This window comes from Sinohyriopsis cumingii, chromosome 11 (assembly GCF_028554795.1).
Source record: "Sinohyriopsis cumingii isolate HCF-2022 chromosome 11, ASM2855479v2, whole genome shotgun sequence".
NCBI lineage: Eukaryota > Metazoa > Mollusca > Bivalvia > Unionida > Unionidae > Sinohyriopsis > Sinohyriopsis cumingii.
In genome coordinates, this window is record NC_142971.1 from 56,744,211 (window position 1) to 56,754,526 (window position 10,316).

Here is a 10,316-nt window from a genome sequence, read left to right on the forward strand (position 1 = left end):
GTTTTTTGGCCATGTTAAATTTACATAGACCCTATATTGTCCCAGGGTTTTTGGCCATGTTAATTCCCATAGACCCTATATGTTCCCACGATTTTTCTCCATGTTAAATTTACATAGACCCTATATGTTCCCAAGAGTATTTTTAATGATAAGTCCCATAGACCCTATACCATCCCCATTCACTACTAACGATGATTACCATGCAAAAGGTTGTTGTTGTTGTTGTTGTGGGGTTTAACGCCATTTTTCAGCACGATAGGCTATACATGGCGGCCAGTATTAATGGTGGAGGAAGAACCCGGAAAACCCCGGAAAGAACCACCGACCCACGAGAAGCTACTGGCAAGCTTTCTCACATGCCCACATTGGCTGAATCTTAGACTCGAACCGCCGCAGACAGAGGTGAGATGGCAGTGATCCGTAACGAAGAGCGCTTTAGACCATGCAAAAGGTAATATGACACTTAAAAGCACCTTTGCGTTTACAACCAGATACAGTTCAATCTGATGAAATATATAACACAGAAACTCCAATGAAAATATTTCTAACTACGTGGAAAAGGAAATATTTAATTTAGCAAAAACAACCACGTGATAATCTTCAGAAAGAAATATTCAAGCTTCATCAGCCCGTATTAGCGTCTATTCACGGTCTCGGTTACACAATCACGGTAAACAAAATTTCTCAAGGATTAACGAATGTATCCGAAATACGTCTGGATCATTGACCATCGTATCAAAAGTTCAACTTGAGAATATCTCGCGATGTTACGGGTGGAATATATATATCAGTCTTCCAGGGGTGTTTTCAATGACACGTTCTTGGAGTGCAATAGCTTCAACAACAACAAAACTGTCCATAAACATTAATATTCCTTTGGGTTACATTATCGATACAACTTGGAAGCAATCTCAGTTTCGTACATTGTTATCAAAAAGATAGCATCGTACTGAAGTAGCGATCAAAGATCACGAACTTGATCTGTCGATCAACTACATATTGAAGTTGGCACGTCATCAAAATAACCATCGTGCTTAATATAATGTCTAGCTGATAATAGGGTTATACCGCTGCCGACTCCATGCAGGTCGCCGTATTAAAAATGGAAGTGAAGAAAAGCGCGAGGAAAGATAAACTTGAACTTGCTCATAGACATGGGGATGCAGAGAAAGCTGCGAATATTAATGGCAAGAGGTCCCTCAACAACATACCACGCAACTCTCATGAAGGGTGGGCTTTCCAACGGTGCGCCCCTGAGCAAGTTGCTGAATTTTCCTTACACTTATCGAGCTGCTCTGCTGGTTTGCTTGGGATATTCCCATCATATTCGTGTACAAGCATGTTTGTACTGAGTTTCCTCCCTGATAGTTGATATCCCTATCGATAAAAATACTAAAAAGGCTGATTTTGGAGGTGATCTGGAGTGCAGTAGATTCAGGGCTGAGAGTTGTTGTTGTTGTTGTTGTTTTGGGGTTTAACACCATTTTTCAGCACACGATAGGCTATACATGGCGGCCAGTATTAATGGTGGAGGAAGAACACGGGAAAACCCTGGAAAGAACCACCGACCCACGAGAAGCTACAGCGCTTTAGACCACTCGGCCACTCGGGGCCCCTCCGGGCTGAGAGAAGAACAAGAAGGATTCTGGGTTGAGAGGTAATTTACAGACCAGATATCAACGCTCTGTATTTTCATCGAATAGTCCCTAAAATGGCGATCACCCTGTATGTAAATTTTCCAGATTTTAGAAAAGCATTCGACATAGACATAATAAACAGAAAAGCACCATCGGGACAATCCTGAAGAACTATGGCATCCCAGAGAAGAATGTCATGATTATCCATTGCCTCTATGAAGACACGACCTGCCATGTTATTCAAAACAGGCTGTCCTTCTTTCACCAATGATCGTCTCACAAGCAATAGCCTGGGTGATGGCAATAGACCAACCACGAGGAATACTGTAAACCTTGACCCAGAAATTGAGAGATCTGGACTTTGCAGATGATACTGGGCTGGAGTTACACACACACACACACACACACACACAAACGCTCACACACACACACACACTTCAGCACATGAAATTACTTGTTCCAACAGATCATGCGCATCAAATGGCAAGACCGAATCCCCAACCAGGTGAACACAGCACTCACCATGGTCCGCTATCCAACGAGGGGAGTTATGTAGAGTGGACCTAGATTTAATGTTCGGAATTTGATTGAAAAAATATAGCTGGATATAATTCATATAATCATTCTGAGTGAGGCTTTTTCACCGAACCACAGGCCTATGACATTCTCTCAATGTAGCAAGAAAATATCAGAATATCGAGGGGGTCGGGTGGTGAATCCTATACATACATCAATATAATTGACAATGTTGGCAACGCAATCTCCGCGTGGGTTGGTATGCGATATAAACATTCGTCCATTTATATCGATGTCATTCAAATATTTTTTTATACAAATAATACCTTTCCAATAAGAATGAATCCTAACCATCAACCCGGTATTGTAGTATAACAAAAGGACGGTAGTTCCAAAGTGATCATGAAAAGGCATTGTTAATCCAACGTGACACAAATTAAGTGTGATACCATTTACAAAGTTTAGTTCGCGTTTTCTGTGTTGATGCTTTAATATTCAAATTCTAAATGTTTTATTACAAAAATTAAAAACAGCGCAGTCGATATGTCTCAAGTAATATATAAAGGTATAGCTGGAAATAAAATAAAACTTTTTCAAATTTGTTTCAATGCATTGTTATAAACTCGGTCACATGTACATGGCATGGGGCTGAAACTCATGCTGCACATATCGTTTCACGGATATTTACCGCAGCGAATATGATGCATTCTTGCCTTTGGAAATACAGTATTCTTGTATCCGCTTCAATATCGATAGAACAGCTAAAATAACCTGCAATAGATCTCAACCTTGCCCTTGAAAATGCAGTATTGTTGTTTATTATATGCTCATTTTTCCCCCCGTTAACTTTACATTGTCATAATCGTGCAATATTACCCGATACTGAATCCACGCGCCAATAAACATATAGCATTGGCGTGCATAAAGAAACTACTTTCTATTGTAAACAAACAATGGACGCAGACTCCAGCACTTCTGATTTGTAAACAAATCATGTGCACTCGCGTAAGAGGCGCTTTAATTTTGTGGTTGTTTAAATTTGTTTCTGAATGAACTAAACTAGATGTTTCGTGGACTGCCACATGCCAGCTGATTTGACACATTCCGCGTTGATACAATGTTTCGGATTTAGGCTAGCTACATTATACAACAGACGCAAGAAAGGGTCCTTACAAATGACATACAAGTGACAAGTCATAAACTGTCTTCTTTAGCTGGTGATAAGAATGGCAACAAAATATACTTACATCCTGAATTTCCTCAAAATGTACTTTCTTAGTTCTGCAAATCCGAATTACATGAGCCATGTCATAGGTTCTTTATCTTGATTACACGTTTCAAAATTGTACTGTAATTTCGATGATAAGTGCAATTACATCCTACTTACTGCACTAAAAAAGAAACAAGCTTTAAATTCCATTTCGTCTTTTTGATAATTGGAATTGAAAGACTTCATATTTTCCCCACAGTATGATTTCAAACATTCAATGACAGAAACAGAAACACATTTGCAGATGTCAACACACTTCTCCCTAGCTAATTCAATCCCATGTATTTCACGTGGAATTGTCACATACAAATCCAGTCCATAATCACGAAATTTCGTAGAATCGAAAACAATACCAAAATCTATTCATTCCAGATCAAATGGAAAAGTTGTTGCAATGTACATTCATTCACAATATGACTCCAAACTAGACACGCCATTTTCTTTCTAAAGTTAGTCTAGCGCGCGACTAAGTTCAAATTGACCTGTGCGGAATTACGTACGCAGTAATATTGTTGTTGTTGTGTAATGATGAATATGCGCTTGTGTATTTAGTTTGGAATGCGGCATACATTCGGTTACTTTATTTCGTGCAGTGTATTTTGTTAATATAATTAGGCATTAGGTAGAATTTAAAAAAATTAGCATATAATAAGAAGGTTACTGCATTTGTATGGGAAAATATGAACTCGTTTTTTTGGATGGATATACTGCACTCCCAAGGTCGTACAGTATTTCCATTCGAAAACCTCGTTCATATTTTCCCATACAAATGCAGTAACCTACAAATCCGCTTCAATAATGACAGAAAAACTATGATAACCTTCAATAGATCTTTCGTAGTTATAATAACATCATGAATAGGTTAACCATCAACTCACAGTGCTACCGATGTGATAAAATCAACTACGCAGAAACGCAGGTACGCGACAAGATAAGCAAGTATGTGAACTTACTTCAAAACGATTAAACGCCATCGTTGACACCGCTTGTAGGATCTCCGCACCTCCGACGGTTGGCCTTGGTGTCACAGGAATTGCTACAAGAGTGACGATTGCAGCTGAGATTGTCGTTATTGCTGTCATTACCATCTAGATCGCGGCCTCTGTTGTCAGTAGAGATAGTAAAATCTCGATGTGAATTAATACGCGGATGTGAAAATATAATGACCGAAATGCAGAGTAGTTTACCTCGTAGTACCAAGTTGTACTCGAACTCTTTACACGATAAAGCAATTACTGCAGATGAACCTAATTTGGTTTTGTCCGAGACTGAAAATTTCAAGATGCTGAAACACCAGATTAGACTCAAAGTAATTTCCCATTCCGCGTCGGTGTAATCGCTGCGGCGGAGGGAGGGTTAAAATTGTATGGATTTGATGGTCTGAAGCTAATAAGAAAACGACGCAAAAACAACTACAGTATTGCGAATTAATTCCAAAAATATTCGAAAACTTTCTATCACACGTCCAAAGAATAAAGTGTTCCCAACGAGTTCAATGTCTCGAATGTGCTAATGCACCAATAGCATTGTACGTGTTTAGGTGCGAACAGCCGTCATGTGGCACAATGGCCTTGTCCAAAACGTCTTTGAATGAATCCAAAACTTCCAAAATGTTGGTTTTGTCCAAACCTTCATATGAGCACTTTATAACTCCAATAAACAATTTAAATAAACGATTGCTCTCAAATTAAATCTAAACAGGACATTATAATTATCTGTAGACTTGTATTAAAACAAGAAACATGTAAGTAAATAGGAACTAGAAATTAATTAATTGTTCTCTTCTTCCTCTTTACGTATCTCTCTACAACTCTATTGCGAATCTAAGTCACAATACCTCCCACGTGACTTATGACTGTAATCTATAGCATTGATTCTAGACAAAATAGTTAGTTGATATGCGCATTGTGAAGTGCAACAGGATAGTCAAGATCAACTTCAATAAAATAAGTAACATCATCCGGTGTAGTTTTATCAGTTTCATAAAAAAAATGTTTTTCATTGATTCACCTAAGCCGACCCTATGGCATAGACTCCGACATTTCATAACCATAGAAACTATTTGTATCAAGAAAGGCTATAAATATTGATAGGGCTGTCTTATCACAGTCGGGTAGATATTTATTGTTAGCTTTGGACTATATTTGTTGTTATTACGCTTATTCTGCCTCGGATCACACGTTCTATAAGGTTGAAATGTCTGGGTCTGTCAGCAACTCCAATTTTATTTGCTATGTTTCAGTAATGCATCCCAACTTAGTCCGGGTGTTGAATATTACCAAGCTGTGTCGAGTCCGTAGTTATCAGCGTTGAGAGCACTGATATTTTCAAATATATCCGCGAGCAACAGTACATCTGTGATAAGATACAAATCGTGATGATCTCCTAAGTTTTGGCAGCCGAACCATCCCATATCGATCGAGCATAAGCATAATCATCATCGCTAAGACTCAAGATTTAACCTAGAATAAAATTTATCTTTGTCAGGTAAACATATTTCATCAAATGCAAAAGTCAAGATACTTATAATGAGAGATACATTTTCGTGTCAGTAACATTGATTTATCACCGAAATGTTCAGTCAATTTATTAAATTTATCACAGCCTTTGACTAGCTCGTCTAGCGATACTGCCATAAACTGCAGACTATTAATAAATTTTATCTTGCCTAGTGTCACTGACATGTACTTTTCAGTGTTATTTGGAATGCTCTTTATTGTATCGTTGTTATTAATTTGTAGGCGTTTTTTTTAATATCTTTATTAATGAAATATGGCATATTTCTGCTGTATTAAAATCAGCTTCTTGTTTTGCTGTTAGCGGTTTCATTTTATTTTGTCTTAACATGTAACATCATGATGAAATAAATCTCGTCGATAAGATTTCTCAGAAGCCAGACAGCAAAATTATCTCCAGGATACATTTTTTAATGATTTTGATAACCTTTTATCAGTTGTTGTTATTGTTGTAGGGTTTAACGCCATTTTTCAGCACGCGATTGGCTGTACATGACGGCCAGTATTAATGGTGGAGGAAGAACCCGGGAAATCCACGGAAAGAACCACCGACCCTCGAGAAGCTACTGGCAAGCTTTCTCACATATCCACATTGGCCGAATCCGAGACTCGAACCCACGCAGACAGAGGTGAGATGGCAGTGATCCGTAACGGACAGCGCTTTAGAACACTCGGCCACTCGGGGCCCCCCTTTTATCAGTAGCACATACTATCTTATATGCCACTCCACAAAGAATATGATCTTGTATTTTTCTTGTTGAAGGTTTATCAGTGTTATTTTCTCCTCCATACAATGGAAGTAAAATAGATTCGAAATCTGAATGTTATAAAAGGCACCTTCATCTTATGTCTGCAAGAGAACTACTTGATATGTCTATCGAGGACCAGCTGCGACTTACAGCCATACAAACACATGAAACAGAAATATTTATTTTCTTTAAGCTTTTTATATTGCCATCTGATTAGCCCGTTAAAGAGCTTGATCCAAGGGTAATGATTTTTATAGAATAGTAAATTTACTGTTTTTGTGATGCTAGATCGTTGACATATCTGGGATATGTATTTTCATCGACACAACATAGAAAAATACTTTCAGGTAACAGCTGTTTATTTTGCTTTTCGAATTTCGGAATCTGATATTCAGAAACAGGAAAGACAATGCCGTTAAAGTTTGGATTGTTAACATGACTAATATAATTCAATACTCGATAAGGATGATCTCGTGTAGGAAATAACGCTGATAGTACTGCCCATTGGAAACATTTTTTATCGCCATAATTTTTTACATTAACACATACTGAGTTTTTTTAAATATTAATTGGCAGCTCGACTTATGAGTTACCTTGCAATGGGTCATATGTCATAGTGTGACACAATATTTCTGTTATTTTAGCAAAATTTCAACCAGAACCTGATGCTGTGTACCCTATTTTCTTCCATATCTCCTGAAATGCATTATCTGACAGCGATATTAAATCTGTCCCTGTTAGAATTCGAATAGATTTTGACGTGATATAAAGATGTGCAAATTCCTCACGTTGCTAAGTAGCAAACTGTCCTGACATAGACGTCTGATTGTCGGGTCCATCCGCAGCTTTCTGTTGGAATTCTAGAGATATAGTTAGCTTAAAAAAACTTTACATGAAACTGAACTATAATCTTTAGATCCTTAAGCGAGTCAAGCTCGGATTTAGTTGTTAGCAAAAGCAGATAATATAAATTTTTGGCAGAAAAATTTGATAGTAAACGTTTATTGTCCAATCGCCAACTGTTTTCAAACCAAGCAAATACGGTTGGATTTTTTTTAAAATTAATATAAAATGCTAACCTGCTAATAACCTCATATCTAATTCTAACAGACTCTCTCACCGGCGATAAAGAAAAGTCTGATGTATACCACATTAATGCTGCATTAAACGTAATATCCGAATTTGAGTGTAGAATTTACTTATATGATGATGTCGAACGCGACACATTTTATCAAGAGCTTCACGAAATTAGAACTGTAAAACCTAGTATTGACGAAGATTATGAAATTAATGATAGTTCTAAACATTGCATTGAAAAACTATTTAAAAAAGAAGCTGGAAAGCTTCTGACAGATCCAAAATAGAGAAATATGAAAGAGCTGATTTTTGGGTACCTAAACTTACCTGTCAATGTAAATATAGAACAAGCAGATTTTCGCGTTGTTTTTTTAGTTTTGCAACAGCATATGCAATTCTCAGGCAGCATCTAGTACTTAAATTTTAAGCTGTGATAGTTATGTTATGCTGTTAGTTATATCGACGAAATAGACGATATTTATCGTGATAGAGTCAATGATATTACCGAAATACCAACAAATTTTAACCCTCCTTTTACATCCTCGGTTTTAACAGATATCAGATATGATGATATCTCATATGAAGTATATTACAAGTACATATATTTTCTCGCTAATCCTGTCAATAATAAAATTATTTCTCTTATTGATAAGGCTGCCGCTGAAAATATTTTTAATACGGTAATTGAAATAATTGCAGAAATAGTTTCATAATGACAAGAAAAGAAATAATCGACTTCAAACACATATCATCCGATCTCCAAGACAACGACAGAGACGAGCTGATCAAATACTATAAAATATTACCATAAAAAATTTTACTATCTCAGACAAGCTAGAAAATGTTATAGTAAAATGATAAGCGCGCTGAACTACATTCCAGTGATATTAACGAGTGGAATTATTTCAGTGGGAGGAACATTAAATCCATTATTCTTGATAGTGCCAGGGGTAGGTACTGTCTTATCAGCGATGAATAAAAAATATCGGGCCAAAATACCAGAACAAAAAGACGTCTTCTCAAATAACAATAGCGACTTATAATAAATGTGTTGTTTTTTTTATCAACTTCGAGATTATCTCAGAGTTGAAAAGTTTATAATGATAGATCTGATACAGAAACTGCGAGTTGAAGCCGAGATGCTTGTTAATATGATCCCGAACAGAACTGTGAAATATGGAAAACGATACTCACTAAATTTTGTGTGAATTTAAAAAATAATGGAAGACATTACAGTGGAAGACACCACGTTAAAAATGACAAGAACTCTTGTTCGAGGTAAGCATTGACAATGACAGGTACAGCACGTATTTCAAAAATAGAAATGAGATAAAGTTGTCTCTGGTTCGCACAGAAAATTCAGATTGTTTAAGTAAGCTTACCTGTGTTACATACTCACTTTCTTATGCTATTGATAATCTTTACAATCCAATATCTCAGAATGAATACACAAAGATCACAGCTGATGACGAACTGAGAAAGTGTTATGTTGATAAATAAATAGTCTCACGTGGACGTTTTATTAAAAAACTAGAACCTGGCTCTCTCATTAGTGGTAAGATTAATCTGTATGTGTTCGGTCGGGATGATGAAAGTTATCTAATAGCGATAGCTGAAATTTTAAAAATATATCGGCAGCAAAATTCTCCAGAGCCTCCATTGTGAAATCAGACTATCGCTAATGATCTAAAATTTATACAAGACCATCGTTAGAGCGTGTGTTGTGAAACTTTTGATTTTTATATACAAATCTCATCAAGGTATTAATGGAGCATTGATAGCATCAGGTCACGTGTCTGATGTGAAATAAACCTGCGCGTTAGCCACAGTTATTTTATATGTGAATGTTAGGTATAGTGGAGTGCAAGGCAGTCTAATTTTGTGTGAGATATAAATCGCCAGCGATTTCAAGTGAAAATTGCAGTAGTATATATAAAGTGGCGTATCTAAGCCAAACCCTATTTTGTATGACGACCATGGATGATTCAATGACAGGCCCTTGGCAGGTAATCAATAACGAAATCGACACTGTTGTCTCAACAAGTTGTTTTCGATTGCTGTTTAGACTAGCATGGGGGGGGGGGGGGGGCTTGGAGGGAGGTAATCATGCTGTCGACCTAATACAAAACAGGGTTTTGGCAGAGACCCCCTTTATATATACTACTCGTTCTTTTTCACGTTGTTTTCGTATTTGACAAGCCTGCATTCGGCCGGACGTGTGTAACGCTCTTCTTCACGTTGTTGTCGTATTTGACAAGCCTGTATTCGGTCGTCAGTGTGTAACGCTCTTCTTTACGTTGTTGTCGTATTTGACAAGTCTGCATTCGGCTGTCAGTGTGCAACGCTCTTCCTTACGTTGTTGTCGTATTTGACAAGCTTGTATTCGGCCGTCAGTTTGTAACACTCTTCTTCAAGTAAGTGTGTTATTTGAAAAGCCTGTATTCGGCCGTCAGTGTTTAACTCTCTTCTTCACACATTTGTCCTATTTGACAAGCCTGTATTCGGCCGTCAGTGTGTAACGTTCTACTTCACGCAAATGTCGTATTTATTT